Source organism: Lygodium microphyllum, chromosome 6 (assembly GCF_053477565.2).
Source record: "Lygodium microphyllum isolate KBCC chromosome 6, Lygodium_microphyllum_v1.1.10, whole genome shotgun sequence".
Taxonomy (NCBI): Eukaryota; Viridiplantae; Streptophyta; class Polypodiopsida; order Schizaeales; family Lygodiaceae; genus Lygodium; species Lygodium microphyllum.
This window is the reverse complement of record NC_141140.1, coordinates 143,844,282-143,864,201: the sequence shown is the minus strand read 5'-3', so window position 1 is coordinate 143,864,201 and position 19,920 is coordinate 143,844,282.

Here is a 19,920-nt window from a genome sequence, read left to right as displayed (position 1 = left end):
AAGCATTCAAATGACCCCTTTCCAAGCATTGTATGGTCAGGACTGTCGAAGTCCCCTAAACTTCTAAGATCCAACTTTAAGGGTTGAAGCTTCAAGGCAGATGTTGGAAGAGATGGATGGCCAAATAAAGTCAATAAGACAAGACATCCAAGCGGCCAAGGATAGATAGAAGGCATACGCGGATTTGAAGTGCCAAGATAGAGTCTTCGAAGAAGGAGACATGCTCTCATTCGCGTACGCCCTAAAAAGAATTCCCTATCCTTAGGAGATTGCAAGAAGCTAAGTCCAAGGTATTGTGGGCCGTACAAAATCCTCAAATGCCTAGAACCTAATGCTTATAAATTGCAACTTCTTGAGAACCTAAAGGTTCACAATGTATTCCACATTAGCCTATTGAAAAATTATGTACCTAATCCTAACCATGTACTTGACAATCAACAAATTGTAATGCCTAGTCAAGGAGTCCTTGAACTAAGGCCTGATAGGATCTTAGATGTTAGGGAGAGACAATTAAGATCTAGAACCCTGAGAGAATGCCTCTTCCAATGGAAGGATTATCCTGAAGAGGATGCCACTTGGATAGATGAAGGCACACTCAGCCATCAATATCCCCAGTTTATCTCGAGATGAGGACATCTCGATTCCTCTAAGGGGGAGAGAATGTAACAACTCCAAAAAGGATGAAAATACCATTCACATAGGAAACCCTCTTAAGGGTAAGATAATTATGGGGATAATTCCTTTAAAAGAAATAATGGCAATTTTTTTTATTATTATCCTCCCCAGCCGATTGTCGTGCTGGAAGGGGAGGGGAATAGAATGAATGACAAAGCTCCTTGGTGGAGCTCGGCGCTTCCAGCCACCATGCACGACAACACGAAGAGAAGGAGGATTCCCCTTCCCTCTCCCTATAAAAACCCCCACTCAAGGGAGACAGGGAGGAGGGCCAAAGGTAGGACGCTACCAGGAATCCAACGTCATCTACTGCTGAGGAGGTGCAAGGGGAGTCACCGCCAGGTTGAAGGGCGAGGTGGTGCAAGGGGAGTCGCCACCAGGCTGAAGGGCGAGGAGGTTCTGCACGCCGCCAGACTGTGAAAGGGAGCCACCTCCCTCCACGTGGTGTCACGTAGGCTCCTGCCCCTTTTCCCCTAGAAGCTTCTAAGAAGATTCTTAGAAGCTTCTAAGAATCTCCTCCAAGCCCCCCTTCTTGTGAGCTTGGAAATTTCACCCCTGTGCCCCAAAATTTCCCAAGGCCCCCTTTTTTTGTGTGCATTTTGAAACCACACACCCCCTGCCCCCGGGTTTTAAACTCCCCTTAAGCCCCTTTTTCTTATGGGCTTGTAAACCTTTCCTTTCAAACCCCCCTCCAGTTTTAATTATCTTAAGGGCCTTTCATCCCTTCTTGTGCCTCACTAAATTCTCCCTACACCCCCCCCCCCCCCCGTTGTCTTATCATCCCCCTTATCCTTTAAACCTTTAGGCTTTAAAGGTCTTATCACCCCTCTTATCCCTTAAGCCAAAACACCCCCGTGTCTAAAGCATTAATTGCCCTTCTCTCATGAGTGTTGGACCCCGTGTCTAAACTCTTAAGCCCCTGTCCATGACATATTGAAAACCCCTGTGTGTAAAATCCCTTATCTCCCTTCCCTTGTGACATATTGAAGAACCCCTCATGTTTAAAGCTCATAAGGTTTCTTTTTTTTCCCTTAGCCTTCCCATGTTTCCTATGGGCTTTAAAAACCGTGTGCTTTATAAAATTCCTTAAGCCTTTCTCTTGGACTTAGGGATTACTTTCCATTTCTCCCATGGTTAAAACCCTTAGCCGTTCCTTACCCTTTTCAAAATACCCTTGGGACTTTGAATTTTTTTCCCTACTCGAAAAAAGAGAAGAAAAGTATTGAGGTGCAAGGGAGCAACGGTGGAATTCCGAAAAGGAGTGTAAAGCTGCTTCCACCTCCGAAGGACTACAATTGCGATGCCTCCTAAGAAAGTCCAAGACGCAGCCACGGGAGGGTCATCTCCCGGTATCCATGTGGATATCTCACCCCAAACCCAGGTTTTTCCTTCTTAATTTTATATCGTTGTAATTCAATCATGCAAGATTAATTGTTAGAAATAGGATATATTTTGTCCTAGTTGTTCACGACGAAGGAATTTAGTCATTAATACATTTAATGGAACATGCAAAATAAATAAAGCATAAACGTATTTTTAACAAATAGCTTTATGCATTGAAATGATTTATGAGCTAGATTGTTACCCATTAAAATAGTATACTGCGGTTAAGCCTAAAGGTATAAAACTGCATCTCGCACTATTAAACCCTATTCTTTTTGCAATGAATCATCATGGAAAGCGCAAATAATGAAATGACTCTTACGATGCATAAACTCTATGAAATTATCATTGTTAATTGCATAAATTAGCAAAGAAAAGGTTGCTTATTCAGCATGAATTTTGTTCGCAAAGAAAAGGGAAGATTAGTTGAAATTAACCTAACCTATGCCTGACCTCAAATCGATAAGTTAGGGTTTTAAAAAAATCAATTTACGCATAGACAACGAATCATGTGGAAGTAATCTCGAAATTATCTTCTAGAGTTAACCAAATTGGCATAAAACTAAAACACCTAAGCCGCGGAGTACTCGTTCGGAATAAGTTAATTTCCAAGAAATCCCTATACCTTAAATACTTGCCCACATTCCCTGAATGTAGGGTCAGTGAATTATAATCATAAAGTGAGCTAGGGTTTGTCCCTAAGAATCTTACAAGATGAAACTTGGAAACCCTAGGTCTAACGATGTCAGCCTAAGAACCTGAAACAGATTGTTTCGTAACTCCATTATCGCATAGTACGATGCGACACTTGCGCAGCAAGTGCAGAGTCATATGGTCTTGTGATTGGATCACAAGAAAAATGCCAAATTCTCACAATGAGGATGGTGGATCCTTACGCAAGTTATCTTGCAAGAGGACGAACACTTTACTATCCTTCTTGAGTAAGGAAGATTAATTGGAAACTAAAAACTAGCCGATAAACTGAAGTACCCAATGAACTTAAGGTTTGACCAGGTTGGGTTAATAGGGTACGCCCTAACCCAGGATATAGGGGATCTTGCCAAGTTGCAAGTCATCCCAGATTGCGTGCTGGATGCATTCGAAAGGAAGGATTCATTCCTTAGTAGTTTGCCAACAAAAACGATCAATGGAAATGTTTGTGCTTGCTACAGATTTTAGAGCATTGTTTGGCTTTGTTTGATCAATGAATTAAAAGATAAATGAATATCTATACTTCAGGTTGAAGGCCTGAAGGGAAAGGCAACTTCAGTTACCCTCGACTACCTGCCTAACCCTAACCAAGGGGGTTGTTGACCGTGCCGGGAAAGTGGACCGAACCCGCTTGGGTGCCAGGGGGGCTCTGGCCGTAAATCCCTTGCCTTCCGGGTCCTGCACAAGAGGCTAACGTGACTCAGTATTGGATCTCGAGGATTGCATACTAGTCTACGGGCGGAAACTTGGATTAGTGATCCCTGTGGATTGCTAGATAGCCTTTGGGCGGATTATGGATAAGCCTATGGGCTGGACTCTTTGTATTTCAAAAATAAATATGATAACCTGTTAATAAGGAACTTGTCTGATATTGTTTTTCTATGTCAAGTGATAAAATTACATGAAGGAATCCGGTGCCTAATGGGTTAATTAAAGAAGCTGGTTGTTACATGTCCAATTAATGTGTTAGGTAATTAAATAACTAAAACAACCCGAGGAAAGTGCGGAGGATGGGTCATAGGTCCGTCCTACGAATGGGTGGTCCCGGTTGGCCGAGAACTTTTCTCAAATCGCGATGGGCAGCAGGAAGATCGTCAAAGAACACGAACAACAAAAGCGTTGACCTAGAGTTATGATTAAACCCGATTTACGTTGTTTTAGGGGAACGGAATGGGACTATGCCTTATGGCAGAGAGGTTGAGCTTTGTATCCCTCTCGTTTCCCATTCTCCTTGAACCAAGTGTAGCGTGAATCTGCTTCGGACCTGGCGTTTCTACGTAAAGTAGTTTGCTTGGGTCCGACGCTAGTTGCTGTTAGGAAATGACCAATCAGGAAAACCCTAATTCAGGTCGATCCTAAGTGGGAACGGTCAGAATACTTCCGCTACGTGGCAGACGCGGAAAGCCCTAGATCACAATCCTCGTAACATTCCATGGGAGTGCCGGGCAGAGCTTTTTAGACATCCTTTTCGATGGACTGCTAAGACGTGTCCTGGATGATACTAGTGGACACGTTACAACATCTATGGGAGTTCTGTTCATGACATAGATAGCAATATGAATAACTTCACATAAAAAATGTTTTGGAAAATTGTTGCCATCAATGTCAATGCAACTTCTGCAATATACCTATTTTTCCTATTTGTAATCCTATTTTGTTGTGGGATATACCTACAAGTAAACTATCCCTTTATTCCATGAGACATCAAGAAGTCATTGAAATAATTAGAGAGATACTCTCCCCCTACATCTAGCCTCAAGAACTTAACTTTCAAGCTTGTTTCTGTTTCAATAGTAGCCTTGAAATTTTTGAAGTGATCAAACACATCACTCTTTCTTTCATGAAATACATTCACAGCTTTCTAGAACAATCATCAATAAATGTGACAAAATATTTATTGCCACCAAGAGATATATTGTGTATAGGACCCTAAATATTTGTATGCATCATATCAAATATATTGTTTCTCGCATCTCTATCATGCAAAAAAGGTTATCTTGCATCCTTACCAATTTGACATGCTTCACATACTTTATGAAATTCTATAGCTCTAAAAACAAGCAATCTTATAACCCTTTGGACTGCATTAACTTCAGCTTTTGTACATCTATATGTCCAATATGTTTGTGCCATATTTCAGTGTCTATAACCACCTTTAGCACACATAGAAATATTCATAGCAAGAATAATAGCATCGAAAGTGAACATGCAGTCAACTTTACTTCATTTTGCGACCAACCTACACTTATCATTTAAAGTCTTCTACAAAACAACGTTTTGTATTAAATCAAATATGCATCCGTGGGTCTATCATCTATCTAATAGACACTAAATTCTTTGTGATAGAAGGTCCATGTAATAAATTTAATAGACTCTTTATCTCATCATCATACAAGGACAAGGATACTTTTTCAATGTCTAAAATTGGGTGGCATGAATCATCGTATGTTTGCAAATAACTTGGATTTTGTAAATTCTGCATCTCTTTAAATCATTTAGTATGGTTGGTCATATGATTAGATACACCTGAATCAACATATCATACATCATCATGTATCCCCTTTTCTATAATAATATTCATCACATGCTACATAAAATGGGGCTTGAAAGAGTACAGATAGCCAAAGCTTGAAAGAGTATCAGATAGCCAAAAAAGCAACGGGGCAGTCCTAAAGGGCCAATCTATAAAATATGCACTGCTCTTCTTACCCATCAAATATCACAACAACAATCTAAGATTTTTTCTCTACCCAGCACGTACCTAAAACTATGGAGATGAAGTACTTCATCAACCAACTCCCATATATCTACCTACAAGAATAATATAACATAATTATAGAACTAATAAGATTATGTTGAGGATCAAATGCATTGTGAATCACTAAATGTATGCAAAGCATATGGCATAATCAATGATAGTGACATGAATAATGTCTCTTACCTCCCTAATTTTCAATGGCATTTCATTAGATAGGATGTAACACATATTTGCAAGGTCTTGAAAGCATCAGTGGGGTGGTGACACAAAATGAAATTAGTAGATATCATTTAGTTGATATTCTTCATATCTATTGTCAATGGAGCTAATCACCAAAATGAAATAAAGAACTATCATTTAGGTAATACTCATCATATCCATTATCAATGGAGCAAATTACCAAAGTACACAATTGCTTGGGTGGAAGTGAGGATGTATATGAAAATGTTGTGACCAAGGTTGGCTCTCTTAACCCATAGCATCATCCAATGAGTTCTATCTAAGGAGAAGACTCTACATGTACATGTGTGTGTATCACTATATGTGTGTGTATAGATGTGTGGTGTGTATGTATGTGTAGTGTTGTGTGTGTGTAAATATATTGTGTGTGTTGTGGGGTGTGTTTAATGTTTATTAATGTGTTTGTGAGGGGTGGGTTTAGTGTGAGGGTGTGCATGTGGGGGGTGAGTGTGATTTGTGTGTGTGGTGCATGTGTGTGTTTTTAATGCATGTGGCCATGTTGTATCAAGGAATGGAATTGTGACTAACACCTCTAAGATCAAAGTTATAATGAATATGTCTCTACCTACCAACGCAAAGGGCATGTAGTGCTTCCTTGGCCATACTAGATATTATTGTGACTTTTTGCTTAACTATGTAGCTATTTCTCTACCACTTTACAAGCTACTCATCACTTGGGTAAGCCTCCTATGAAGCTTTGAAAAAGGCGCTAATGACTACACCCATCCTAAGAGCCCCAAACTGCACAATCACATTCCATATACACATTGATACTTTCAAGATTGCAATTAGAGTTGTATTATGCTAGCTTAGTGAACATTGAGATCGAGATGAATTATTTGACTATAGAAAGACAAGGAGGAAAATGAAAAAGGGATGATAAAAATTGAGTAAGGCTAGAAAAGTGAGCATGAAAATGTGAACAACAAACTTCCTTCTAGCATATCAGTCCCTAAAATATTACTTAAAAATAAAGATTAAAACTATGGATTAAAATAAAATATAATAGATACACACAAATGTGCTCACAAACTTAGTTCATTAATGACATAAAAAAGTGCAATTCATATTCATTTCACAAAGAAGGTGATAAGAAAATAGTTTGATCTTGAAATATAGATGAGCAACTAATTTGGTTCTAAGTAAACTAAGGTCTCCTAGAAAGTCTTTGAGCCACTACGTTTGCAATTAAACTCAAACCGAAGAAAATCAAGGTTGCAATTAGCTTATTTTCCCAATCACTTCCCAAAGTAGAGATAAAAATTTTCAGCACATTGACCAAGATTTTGTTAGTACTTTTTCAAAGATAAGAGAGATAGAGTGGAGCCAAAGAGTGAGCAATTAGCTCATCTCATTCATCTTTATTATTCAATCTCTACTAACATGAAAGAGATAGTACAACTAGGTTACCACTAACCATGACTAATTGTGGTTAGGTTAACAGTATCTTATTTAATGTCCCACACATAAGTACAATTGGACACAACTCTAGGTAATGTCGATCACACACACATACATATGAGTAGTTGATCTTGAAGTCTCAACACTCCCCCTCAAGCTACAGCTAACTACTAAACTCTAAGTAGCTGTCTAAAGTAGATAAACTTCTCTTTATCAAGTAATTTGGTAAATATATTTGCTACCTGGTCTTTGGTCTTCACATGCAACAAGTCAATCTGCCCTGCAAGTACAATTTCTCTAATGAAATGGTAATGAATCATGATATGTTTAGATCTAGCATGATAGATGGGCTTACTAGCTAACATCACACTATTGAGATTATCACAATGCAATTGCTTTCCAACTCTATCCCCAAGTCATTCAGCAATTTCATCAACCAAACTGCTTCACATATCGCTAATGCTGCACCCCTGTATTCTGCTTCTGTGTCGCTAATGCTACACCACTAGAAGATGCATAATTTCCATGTTGTCTGCCTTTTTCTTTCATGTCTACTTGCTTCTTATGATAATCTTTGGCAATATGCTTATATCTACCACAATAATGACAGTATTTGTCCCTGTTAGACTACTCATATGACTACTAGGATCCACCAGCTCTACCTCTAGGTAATCTTCCCTTGCCTCTAAAGCCACCACATCTTGGTTTCCCTACATATTTGAGCTATTCCATGCATTCTACTGTTGTTGTCCATAGGTATTTTGAGTGTCTCCTCAACCTTAAAAAGAACCATGGCCTCTGCCACCTTTGTCACACTGGCTAGAGTAGAGAACCGTGTCTCTGCCTTGAGACAAACTGGTATCTGTGTTAAGACCAAGATTTACTTCTTCATGCAGCACTAATGCAAGCAGTTCATCCCAATCAGGGGGTTCTATTCTTACACAGAAATAGAAGTATCAAATGCCTTGTACTCCTTGCTAAGCTCATTCAATGTCACTACAATCATATCATCCTTCGAAACACTAGACCCAATAGTAGCTAGCTAGTCGGCTATCATCATCCAAGCTCTCTGAGCCACTGGAGTCTCCATCAAGAACTGCATCAATGCCTTCTGACACTTTATTCTTTCCTTTGTCTTTACCTGTAGTGCTACTAGATGCACCTGAAGATGTAGAGGTACTCCTTAGTCTCCCAAACCAAGGACTACTAGATGATGTCTCTGGTCCACTAAGAGTCCGTGATTCTTGCTTTTCAGCCTGCACATGAGTGTCATGATCATCATCATCATCCAATGCATCACCACTAGATGCATACCAACTGCTCATTTCATAAAAAATGACATCCCTGCTCACTCTGAACTTACATGTGACAGGGTTGTAACAACGATACCCTTTCTGCTCTAAAGAGTATCCAATAAAGACACACTTTTCAGCCTTTGGATCCAGTTTCTTCCGCAACTCATCTGGCACATGAACATACACAATGCAGCCAAACACTTTCAAGTGTGAAATATCAAGCTTCTTACCTGTAAAGCATTCTTCGGGGGTCATACCATGAACTGCAGCTGTGGGAGTTCTGTTCATAATATAAACAGCAGTATGAACAGCCTCAGACCAAAAATGCTTAGGTATATTCTTTTCAACCATCAAGGCACGTGCAACTTCTACAATATGCATGTTTTTCCTTTTTGCAACCCCATTTTGCTGTGGGGTATACCTGCATGTGAACTGTCTCTTTATACCATGAGACCTCAGAAAATCACTGAACTCATTGGAGAGGCACTCTCCCCCTCCATCTGACCTCAAGCACTTTACTTTCAAGCCTGTTTCTCTTTCAACTGCAGCCTTGAAAGTTCTCAAGTGCTCAAAAGCTTCACTCTTTTCCTTCATAAAATATACCCATAGCTTCCTAGAACAATCATCAATGAATGTGACAAAGTATGAACTGCCTCCAAGAGATAATTTTGTGTAGGCCCCCAAATGCCTGTATGCACAACATCAAGGATATTTCTGCTTACATCTCTATCATGTGAAAAGGGTTGTCTTGCCTGCTTACCAAACTGACATGCTTCACATATCTTCTGAAATTCTTCAACTCTAAATGTAGGCAAACTTGTAACCAACCCTTTGGACTGCATTAATTTCAGCCTTTGTACATTTGCATGTCCAATGCGTTTGTGCCAAATTTCAATGTCTGCAACAACACCTTTTCCTTTGGCATACATAGCAGCATTCATAGTAGGAATTCCAGCATCGAGAGTCAACATACGTCCAACTCTACTTCCCTTTGCTACCAACATGCACTTGTCATTGAAGTCTTCTACAAAGCAACCCTTTGCATTAAATCTGACTTGCAGCCCTTGCTCTACCATTTGACCGACTGACACCAAGTTCTTTGTAATAGATGGCACATGCAATACATTTGAAAGACTCTTTGTCTTACCATCATGCAAGGACAAGGGAACTTTTCCAATGTGTGAAATTGGGTGGCATGAGTCATCACCCGTCTGCACATAACCTGCATTCTGCAAATCCTGCATCTCTCCAAACCATTCTGCATGGCTGGACATATGATTGGATGCACTTGAATCAACATACCAAACATCTTCATGTGTTCCCTTTCTTGTAACAGCATTCAACATATGCTGCATAACGAACAAACGTTCATTTTTGTCTTCATTCTGTCTTGAAGATGATGCATAGTTTCCTTGCTGCAACTTACCACTGCGGATATAATCTTTCTTAGCATAACATTGGGCTGCAATATGACCTGTTTTGCCATAGTAGTGGCACACAATACCAGAGTTGTTAGAACCTCTGTTCTGCCATCCACCTCTTCCTCTAAAGCTCCCCCTGCCTCTAAAGTTACCACGACCTCCTGAAACCTGCATATCGCCAAATTGCTGATTCAATCTGTTTTGCTGGTTGTCACTACCACGTCCTGTACCACGGCCTCTTGAAGAGAACCTGCCACGTCCCCTTCCAGAACTGGAGTAGAAAGCTTGGACCTGTTTACCACTTCTTTCAGATGTCTCACTCTGCATGTTGATCTCTTCAGTGATCATAAGGGAGACCAATTCATCGAAATCTAGAAATGGCTTTCTGACATATACGGAAGTTACAAAAGACTTCGAAGCCTTTTCATTGTTAAGTCCACCCAAGGTAGACGACACCAAATCATCATCATCGGGCATTGCATCAATCGCTGCCAATGCATCTGCAATGCTTCTTACCTTTAGTGCATACTCATTGATAGACATCTTCCCTTTCTTCAATGTATTCAACTCTTACTTGAGTTGAATCTTTCGTGCCTTTGTATTTACAGAAAACATACTTTCAAGTATGGTCCAAGCTGCATATGCATTCTCTGCATTTCTAATGTGTCCCAGCATATTATTGTCAATTACTGCAGACAACCAATACATGACCTTTTTATCCTTTGCATTCCATTCCTTCCGTGCCTTTGTCTCTTATGCAGTTGGAGGATCACTCACCTCCGGCTCCTTTTCTTCACTTGAAACGAACTCGTAGAGGCCTTTTCCAATAAGAAAGTTCGTGACACGGAACTTCCATGAAGGGTAGTTGTTCTTGTCGAGCTTCTCAATGATAGGGATTCCACTGTTCTCTGCCATTATCACAAGAATAATACCAAACAACAAGCAAATTTTCTGCAACCCTTGACCTGTAGTGCACAGCAATACACCAGATAGCCTTTTTCACTGTCTGCTCAACAATACATGCAATCTGCAACCAGTTTGCAGATAAACCTTGTGTTTACTCATTGGTAAACACCTTTGATCTTACAGATCTGAAATCTGTAACCTGCGCACCCACTTTCAGTCGATACAGCCGTAGTCACAACGTACCCTGAAACTGCTGTCCGCAACCTTGCGGCTCTAAAACGGACCCTGAAATGGCCTCAAATGCCCAAAATAACTGCGGGAAAGACCTGAAGGGCTTATCTGCAGAATATACAGCGCTCTTTGCGCACACCAAATCTCACTGCAATCTGAGATTTTTTCACTACCCTGCTTCCGGTGCCTCCACAGGCACTATCCAAGAGAAAGAGTGGAAGGATGGGAGAGCTTCTTACCCGTGGCTTGCTTGCTCGAACCTTGCTTCTTCTCCTTTGCTTCAACCTTCAAAATCAGTCTCTCTCAATGGCACGGCTCTGATACCATGTCAAGAATTGCGTGGTGGAGGGGGTTGCTCAAGATGATGTACCGAACACACAAAGAATGCACAAGGAGAAGCTCACTCAAGAGACAAGAAGAGAGATGGAGGCCAAAACGTTTTCTTGCTAGTTTCTTCTTCTTCTTCCACACACTTTTCAATGTACTCAAAGTATAGATAAGATACAACATAAAAGGAAAGTGGCCTACTAAGTCAAACAATGCATAACCGACTACACTAGTCGATTGGCGCTATAACTATGCTAGCTATAAATAGGTGTAACAACCTAAATATAATAAGTAATGAGTCAGTGGGCCATGTGAGAGTCATAATGACCATCGACATGCTAAGTGTAGACGTGTGGACCCATCTAACCAGGCGGTCCATCATCCATGTCCACATGTGTTGAGCTTGCCATCTCAACAACCCTAACCTCTAATACATTAAAATTAGTGCTTTATTTGCTTGTATAAAACCTTAAAGATAAAAGAATACTTATTTTTTGATTAAAATTTTAGAAAAATATGTCCTCCAAGCTTTGGGCATCCACAAGACTAGAAAGTACACTATCTAACTCTTGGAAGTAGTGCTTGAGGCAATTGTACCTTAGTAAGAGCTACTTGGTGGATAATTGATGCATGTCTTCATTGAGTCCCCATACCTTAATGAAGAAATAATATAGGTGTCTTCATGGCATATATACCAAAAACTTTGTGTCTCACTAAGTAAAGTCCTCACATGCATGAGCATCTTGGATATTGTGACATAGTGTGTGATATCCTGACTTTGATTTAAAATCTTCCTGACTTCTCACAAAATGGACTTGAAGAACTCAAATCATTCATTAGAGAAGATCTCAAGAAAAAATGTCTATAGTATGGATGGTCTAAAAATATTAGATTTTTGGACAAAACTAGCATATTTTTTATAATTTGGATTTTCATTATTGTAAATATCCTAAAAAGCTATGAAAACTTCTAGAACACGGTGTCATGTAAAAATAGCAAGTGGTTTTTAAAGCCAGTTTTGGAGATTTAATGCAAAAAAAAAGGATTGGCAAAATTATGTGCATTGCGATCGTAGTTTACATATAGCAAACAACACTCCAAATGGGAAGAAGATATCTAATTAGGTTTCTTGGAGTTTTACCCCCCTTTTGGAGACAAAGGAACCATCAGATTTGTGATTTGAGCATTAGATTGTATCTTTAAAGCTTCAGATTGCTAATTTTGCCAAGCTCCCCTCTATAAAGAGCTCTTCTTAGCCACAACCCTTCTCTAATTTAGCTATAAATAAGAGGGATGGGGAGCATTTGAGAGAGGTTCGAGAAAGAGGGGAGAGGTCCTTCTTAGATATAGAGCAAGAGGGAGGAAAAGAGAGGGAGGTAGAAGGATACCCCCCCCCCCCCCCCCCCCCCCCCCCGAGAGGTTGCGAGATGGAGCTAGACATGGGGAGAATTAAAAAGAGAGAGAGAGAGAGAGAGGGAAGAAGATCTCGAGAGGCTGCGAGAGAGGGAATTAGAGATGGGGTTAGTGAGGAAACCAATTAACTCAATCTCCCCCTGTCTCACTCTTCAACTCCAAAAGATACTCTCACACTCTCCCATATCAAATTCATTCCACCTTCTCTATCTCTCGAATCCACTCCAAATGATGGCTCCAAAGCAATAAGGCGAAAAGACCATGAAATCCACTGCAACTGGTCAAAGAATGGGTATTGTTAGAGATACCAAAATGCTCGAGGTTGCTGGAATACATTAGGTGTCTCAAATGCAAGCGCAAGCAAAGACAAAATTTCCAATGACATCGTGCCAAACCAAGTTGTTCATAACTCAAAAATAGGCTATTATTTTCATATCGCCACATGAAATAATAAGGCTTTTTCCAAAATTAAGTACATAAAATGTTAGCTTTTGTATTCACACTTATACGATATGTCAGTTTCATCTAGAGAGTGTATTAATACACACATAAACAATTAACTTCTACCTATGATTTGTAGATAGATTAATTGAAATTATAATTCGTAGAATCATGATGGAAATAGTTGCAGGAGGAGGTTATTGCACAAAATGAGTAAAGGACACTATGCATACTCGAGATTAGTAAAATAACTCAATATATTTATTGCAAAATGCGACAATGGTTAGGAGTTGATTAATTCTTAAAAAGTGAAAGTCTATTTAAAGAATCTTTTAAATCATCTCATTAAATTATTGTCACAATATTTTTTCTAAGTACCAACTAAAGGAAATTCACTTATGTTAGGTAAGTTAGCCCTAAACAGGAAATTCGTGTCTTTCTTAACAACATTGAAAGATTTGTACTCAACAATTCTTTATGGGAAGAAGAATCCTTGTTAGAATTTAAGGTTACCTAGGGTTAAGGATCCACCTTGGCTATGTGAAGCTGTGAACCACACAATGGTGTGATTGTCATTGTTTGAAAGGATTGCTTGTGTTTGCTAGAATCTAGATCTCTGATTAAAAACATTGACAAATAGGATAAAAAGAAAGATCATGCTAGGATATCCTAAAGCTATCTGCAAGACCCTACTCCAAATGGGTCATGATCATCTCTTCGCAAGGCTTAGACCGGCTCCAAAGCGGAAAGGTCTGTTTGTAGGGATAGTCTTGAGTAGTAGGAAACGTGGATACCAGGGGCTCTCAATGTAAATTTTGCATTACTTATAGAATCTAACGAGCCCCTTTGCAACCCAGGATGGGATCTTGGAACCCTAATACTAGTTATTACAAGGGAGGAATCTCGGTGGATAGAATACCCTCGTGGAATTCTATATATCTTTCGCAAGATCGGAAAGATATAAGTTTTACTAAACTTTCAATATAATAAAGGATTTTTTTTAAATTCAAGGGTTGTTCGCCCATGAAATAAGTTACGTGAAGGAACCTTTGATTGAATGGAATAATTAAGAAAGTTGGTTGTATATGTTTCAATAAATGTGTTGTAGGTAATTAAAAAGCTAAAGATGATACCATCATCAAAGGAAAGCAAGTGGGCGTGACCCTCGATGGTGCCAATGGTAGAGCGGTCTCAGTTAGCTGGGAGCTTTTCTAAATTGACGATAGAAATAGGAAGATGATAACCAACTAGTCATTAGATAGAATCGACTTGCATTGTTTTAGGGGGCCAGAATGGGATTTTGCCTTATGGGCTGGAGGGTTGATGTACTACACTCCCCTCCATCTCCCATTCTCTTTGAACCAAGTGCAATGGTAAGTCCGCTTCAGTTTGAGTAGTCCTATAGGAAGTGGAAACTCAATATTACTGACGGTAATTGGATGTTAGGAGACTCGTTTGATTTTGGGAACCCAAAAATTTAGGTCAATCCTAGTGGATTTTGCCGAAACTCTTTTGTTGTGATGTAGACTTAGTAGGGCCTAAGTGACAAACCCCGTGATAGCACGGAGCGGTGTCATTTTGGAAACCTACTAAGGGACTACTAAAACATGCACCTTGGATTGAGATTGGTGGACACCTCATAGTTGGTATCAGAGTGCTTGTTAGAATAGAATACGACATAAGCTTAAGAAAATTTTTTCTTGATGGTAAATATAGCCTAGGACATTTTTTCTTCTCTTTGTTAATGTATATTTTTGAATAATTTTGTTAATTCTTGATCTTCACAGTAATGTTTATGTCAGCTATGCATTTATCCAATCTTGCCTGGAGGAATCCGATGATGTGGATATTAGATCATTTGTACAACCCCTCGCCTCTATATCGTGAAAGACAGTGGGGATGATTAGCAGAGGATACTACTATATCGATGCAAGTCATCTAGCTTATCTTCAGAATAATCTGAAAATGGTAAAATGGATGGAAGATCTTAAAGTTTGCCAAGATCTATCTATTTTGTGAAGCCAGTGTAAACTCAACCCTATATACTAGGGGCAAGAACATCAAACTAAACCCATATATCTATGAGGATGTTACAAAGATCCTTTGAGTCGACATAATAAAAGTCATAGGACACTCTAGCTGCCACAACTACAAAAAGAACAGATTTTCTAAACTCCCTCAAAAGAAATATAGATTCCTAGATATCTACTCTCAAAATCCAAGTTACTTCATAAAGGATGTATTAGAGTGTCATGCTTAGATTTTAGTAGATAATCATTTTTAGAAAAAAAAGATGAACCCGTGAGCTATCTGAATAATGTATTTCTTCCTAATTGTATACCTTGCACATCTGTTGTAATAAATATTTATTGATACTTTATCAATTAGAGAAATAATGGAACCTTATTTTCCCTTGAAGCCTCTAAAATTGCAATTTAACCTTAGCAATGAAAAAAGAGGTTTATTTGAAATTATTTTAGTAAATTAAGCGAGAAATAATTTGAAATTAAGTGAGAGATAATTTGAGTATCAAACTCTAATATTAACACTATATAAATTTCGTAACGTTTAACTTGGGAATTGTTGAAAATTTCCCTAAAATTCTCACCCACAACAACGAAGCCCGAGAGAAAAGGAATCTTTTGAAACAAGTCAAACCTTCGAAATTTGACGAGAGAAAGGCGCGAATGTGGAGGTTGAGGCATAAATTTGGATCAAATCCATAGAAGATTATTTTACTGCTGCTCAAACTATACCAACCAACCAAGCCATGATAGCTAAGCTAAAATTAATTGGCGAAGCTCGACTCTAGTGGAAGCAGTGGTTCCAAGATCAAGGTGTCCCTAAAAATACCATTACTTGGAATTTGCTGAAAGAAGCTATAAGAGGAAGATATTTACCTCGAGCTTATCACACCTAGAAGATGAATGAGTTCTTTAATTTGAAGCAAATGGGTCTGACCTTGGAGGCTTATAACTCCAAGTTTGTTTCACTTCTTAAATATGCACCCTCCATGGATATTGCTCAACAAGTGTCCAAGTTCTGCAACAATGGGCTGAAATCTCCTCTGTGAACACTCGTTTGGAGTCAATGCTCTCGATAGACCTCCAAGATGCTTTGATTTGAGCTACTCCTATTGTGCAAGAAGTACAATTAAGGCCTAAAAATAATAAGTTTTGGAGCTACAATAACCAAAACAAATGAGGATTCAAAGGTCAAGTAAAAAGAACCCAATGCCAAATTCACAAAAGTGAGAAGAAAAAGGCAAAATCCAATGGAATTGGAAATTTTGTTCCTATCCAAGGAAACAGGGATGGTCTTAGGTGCTTTCACTGTAATGAGCCAATACATTTCATGAGAGATTGTCCAAAGCTTGGTGAAAACCATTGCCAAGGCCAATTTTGAGATCAAGGCAGACAAGGCCGTGGTCGATTGTGGTTAAGTAGCTATGGCAAGAGAGGAAGAACATCAAATATTACCCTTAAAGAAATTAATAAGGAGGAAGACCCTACTAATGAAGAAGATATTGAAAAAGTGATTGTTCATACTACATTTCACAAGAAGGGTCCAAATAGTCAATATTTGATAATACAGACACCAGCTAGTCATCGAGGTAAATCATGTAAAGTTTTGATTAAGTAAATGCATCAAATCTACTTGTGGAATCAGAAAATGGAAAGGAAGTACTTTCTACACAGCAAACTACTAAGGTAGAGTTTAGCCTGGGAAGAAACCTTTCAAGTATGAGATTCAGAGTAATGAACTTATGAGCTTATGAATGTTTACTATGAATGGATTGGTTGATTCCCAATGATACTCATATCCATTGTGGAAAAGGTCAAGTCACATTTCAGGATTAGAATGGTGAAATAACAACTACATAAGGTGAAACAGAGAATCCTAAATTTCAATTAGCAAAAGTTTCTTGAATTTTGAAAGGCATGAATGTGGGAGCTTTCGCTCAACTGCCAAGACCCATGGACCGCTTATTCTTTCAAGCGTTTCAAGCGAGCTCTAATGGCTATCTCTCACCTAGCCGACGCGCCGTCAATCCTACGAGTGTAGTGAGCTTACCTTGATGCTTGATCGAGTACCCTCCTCTCTCTTGCACTCCGGTAGCTCCACGATCCTAGATGCTAGCACAAGCATCCTCAAGCCTCCTCCATCTCCAAGCTCCATCCTCCATAGCTACGCGCGCAAGAGAAGAGAAGGGGAGAGAAGAGAAGAAGAGGAGAGGAGATGGTGAAGAGCTTCACCCTCTTGATCCCTCACCCTCACACACACTCACTCCCTCACACTCTCACACTCCCTCTCTCAAGAGCACACACAAGCAAGAAGGAGAGAAGAAGAGAGGAAGAAGAGGACTCCTTTTGCCACACACCAAAGAATGAGCTTCTCATTCACTTTTCAACTTTATATACAAAACCCTAAATCCCTTTCGGGCGGTTATCCCCTTTTCCTCTTTTACATGGCCGGTCATAGCCTAGACCCTCTTTCCCATTTCCCACCATTCTAATTTATCCTATTCCCACTAATGCATACACTTTGCACAGGAGCGAGCCTGGCACTCTTTTACACAGATTTGGGGGCGCTCCCACATTTTAATGGTGCGCCTTTTCCTCTTTCATTGTCGTGGCCCAACATCGAAGCCTTTTGAGGGTCGTGTCTGAACATTTGAAATTTTCAAGGATTGGTTGCCAGTCAAGGCGCATTTTTTGCTCTTTTTCCTTCTTCCCAGTTTCCGCTCCTCTGTGATGCAGTAATGTGGTCGGAAACATGGTAATATTACCCCCCTCCTAGCCAAGTGCCAGTCCCATGGCACTACGGTGGGACAAGGGGGCAAGTTCGGTTGGCTGGTAGGCGGAACAGGTAAGTGGGTAGTTAGGGATGATGACCCGGAGCGAGTCCGGCATATGGTAAGCTCCATGGAGACACTCGGCATCTGTCACACGGTTGTAGCCGGTCGTCTTGTGAGTAGGAGAAGCGCTTAAAGTAATGCAATGATGGTGTTGGGGGAATTTATTCTGGTAACACCCCTTGAACTCAGTTTGGCTTGAACCCCGTGGCTTTGATTGAATATTTGTGCCTTGGATTTGAAGGTCCTGGGGCCAGTGGAATCAATAAGCTATCCGTGGATCTTGAGGCGTAGGGCATGGATCGTAGGACCCAAAGCGTGCCGGACTCCAGCCACCCGCCTGGTGCTGATGGCCACCATGATCGAACTGTATCATCCAGCGACGTCATTGGTGGTGCGGTGCAAGCCTTAGGGTGACAGGTCTGAAAGTCCTGCCCTTGATGTGCCCTAAGCGTGAAGTGGTGGAGGGGGCTAGGGAGATCCCTAGGTGCCTTTTTTTTTTTGTGGAGATGAGACATAGGCCCAAGTATCTTAGTCGGAATGAGGAGGAGAAGGTGGGCGGAGAGACTTGCTCAAAAATTGGCGACTCTACATGTAATTCTTTAGATTCATGCGGACATGTAGGGAGGTAGTTGAGAGTGGAATTTAGGTGACAGAAAGTGCTTAAAAATAGCTAAAAATTATGAATTTCAAGGGAAAAATATTCACCGTCAAAGGCGGCGGCTCGATCTAGGACGATTTTAAGCATAAGTAGTCGACGGGCGCCCAAGTGACACCTCCGGATTTTTAGTAATTTTTATGTCAGTCACGACAGGATGTGGGAGCTGCAGGCCTGTCGATGCCGAGAGGGACGCCCAGAAATTTACAGCACGTCAATCGGAGCTCGTATGCGGAAGTTGGCCGGAAACCGGCCGGGGTGCCCAAAAAGGGGGCCAAATTTGAAATTCCAAAAGGTGTGATTAGAGGGGGGTGACCTTTGGCACCCCCCCCCCCCCCCCCCCCCCCACAAATCGACATGATGGCTGTCAAGTAAGCCATGAAACAAATCACAGCAGGCCACTACATTGTTCTCACGCTCCGCATCGCTCTGTTCCGCGCAGACAATGGCAGCCTGTAGAGGGAGAGAGAAAATCAGTCTTTCTCTCTCCTCTCTCTCTCTCTTCTAAAGACAAGTTCATGTGGGGAGAAGAAGGAAGAAGAAAGAATGATGGAGGCTTGTCCGGCATGGATCGGATTGCTCCACAGGCTGGAAATGGTGATTGGTGATTGTGTTGGACATGAAGTGCTGCTGATTTCCAAATTTGCAGCCATGGACATGAAACTCGAAACACACAAATAAGCGGTAATTTAAAATTTTCAAAGGAAATTTGAGATTCTATAGCTTTTGATTGATGAAATGTTGTTCATGTGGGCTAAAAATTGTTCATGTTGCTGTTTTCCATGAGTTCTTGCTGGTCATAATCAGAAAATCAAAAAAATATGCATCTTGTGGTTCGAAATAATACATTAAAACACGAAAAACATGAAAAATCAAGGGAAAATGATGGTTTTTTGGCATAAAAATGGGAAAGTAAATAGGAACATCAACTAAACTTTCATTTTTCTACAAGAAGGAACTAAGGGCCACAGCCCCTAATCTGTTCTTAATTTTTAGTAATTAAATAATTCAAAAAAATAAGGAAAAATACAAGAAAAGGGTGAAAAAACCCTTAAAAATAGGGGAAAAATACATTTTGGGTTTCAAAAAATAAGGATAAATAAGAACAATGTTTGTGAATGTTTGTGGGGACTGAAGCATGAGGATTTTCCTCAGTTCAACCCCACCTTCTTGTTCTAGTTTGTCTTTTTCCGCTTTCTACACAT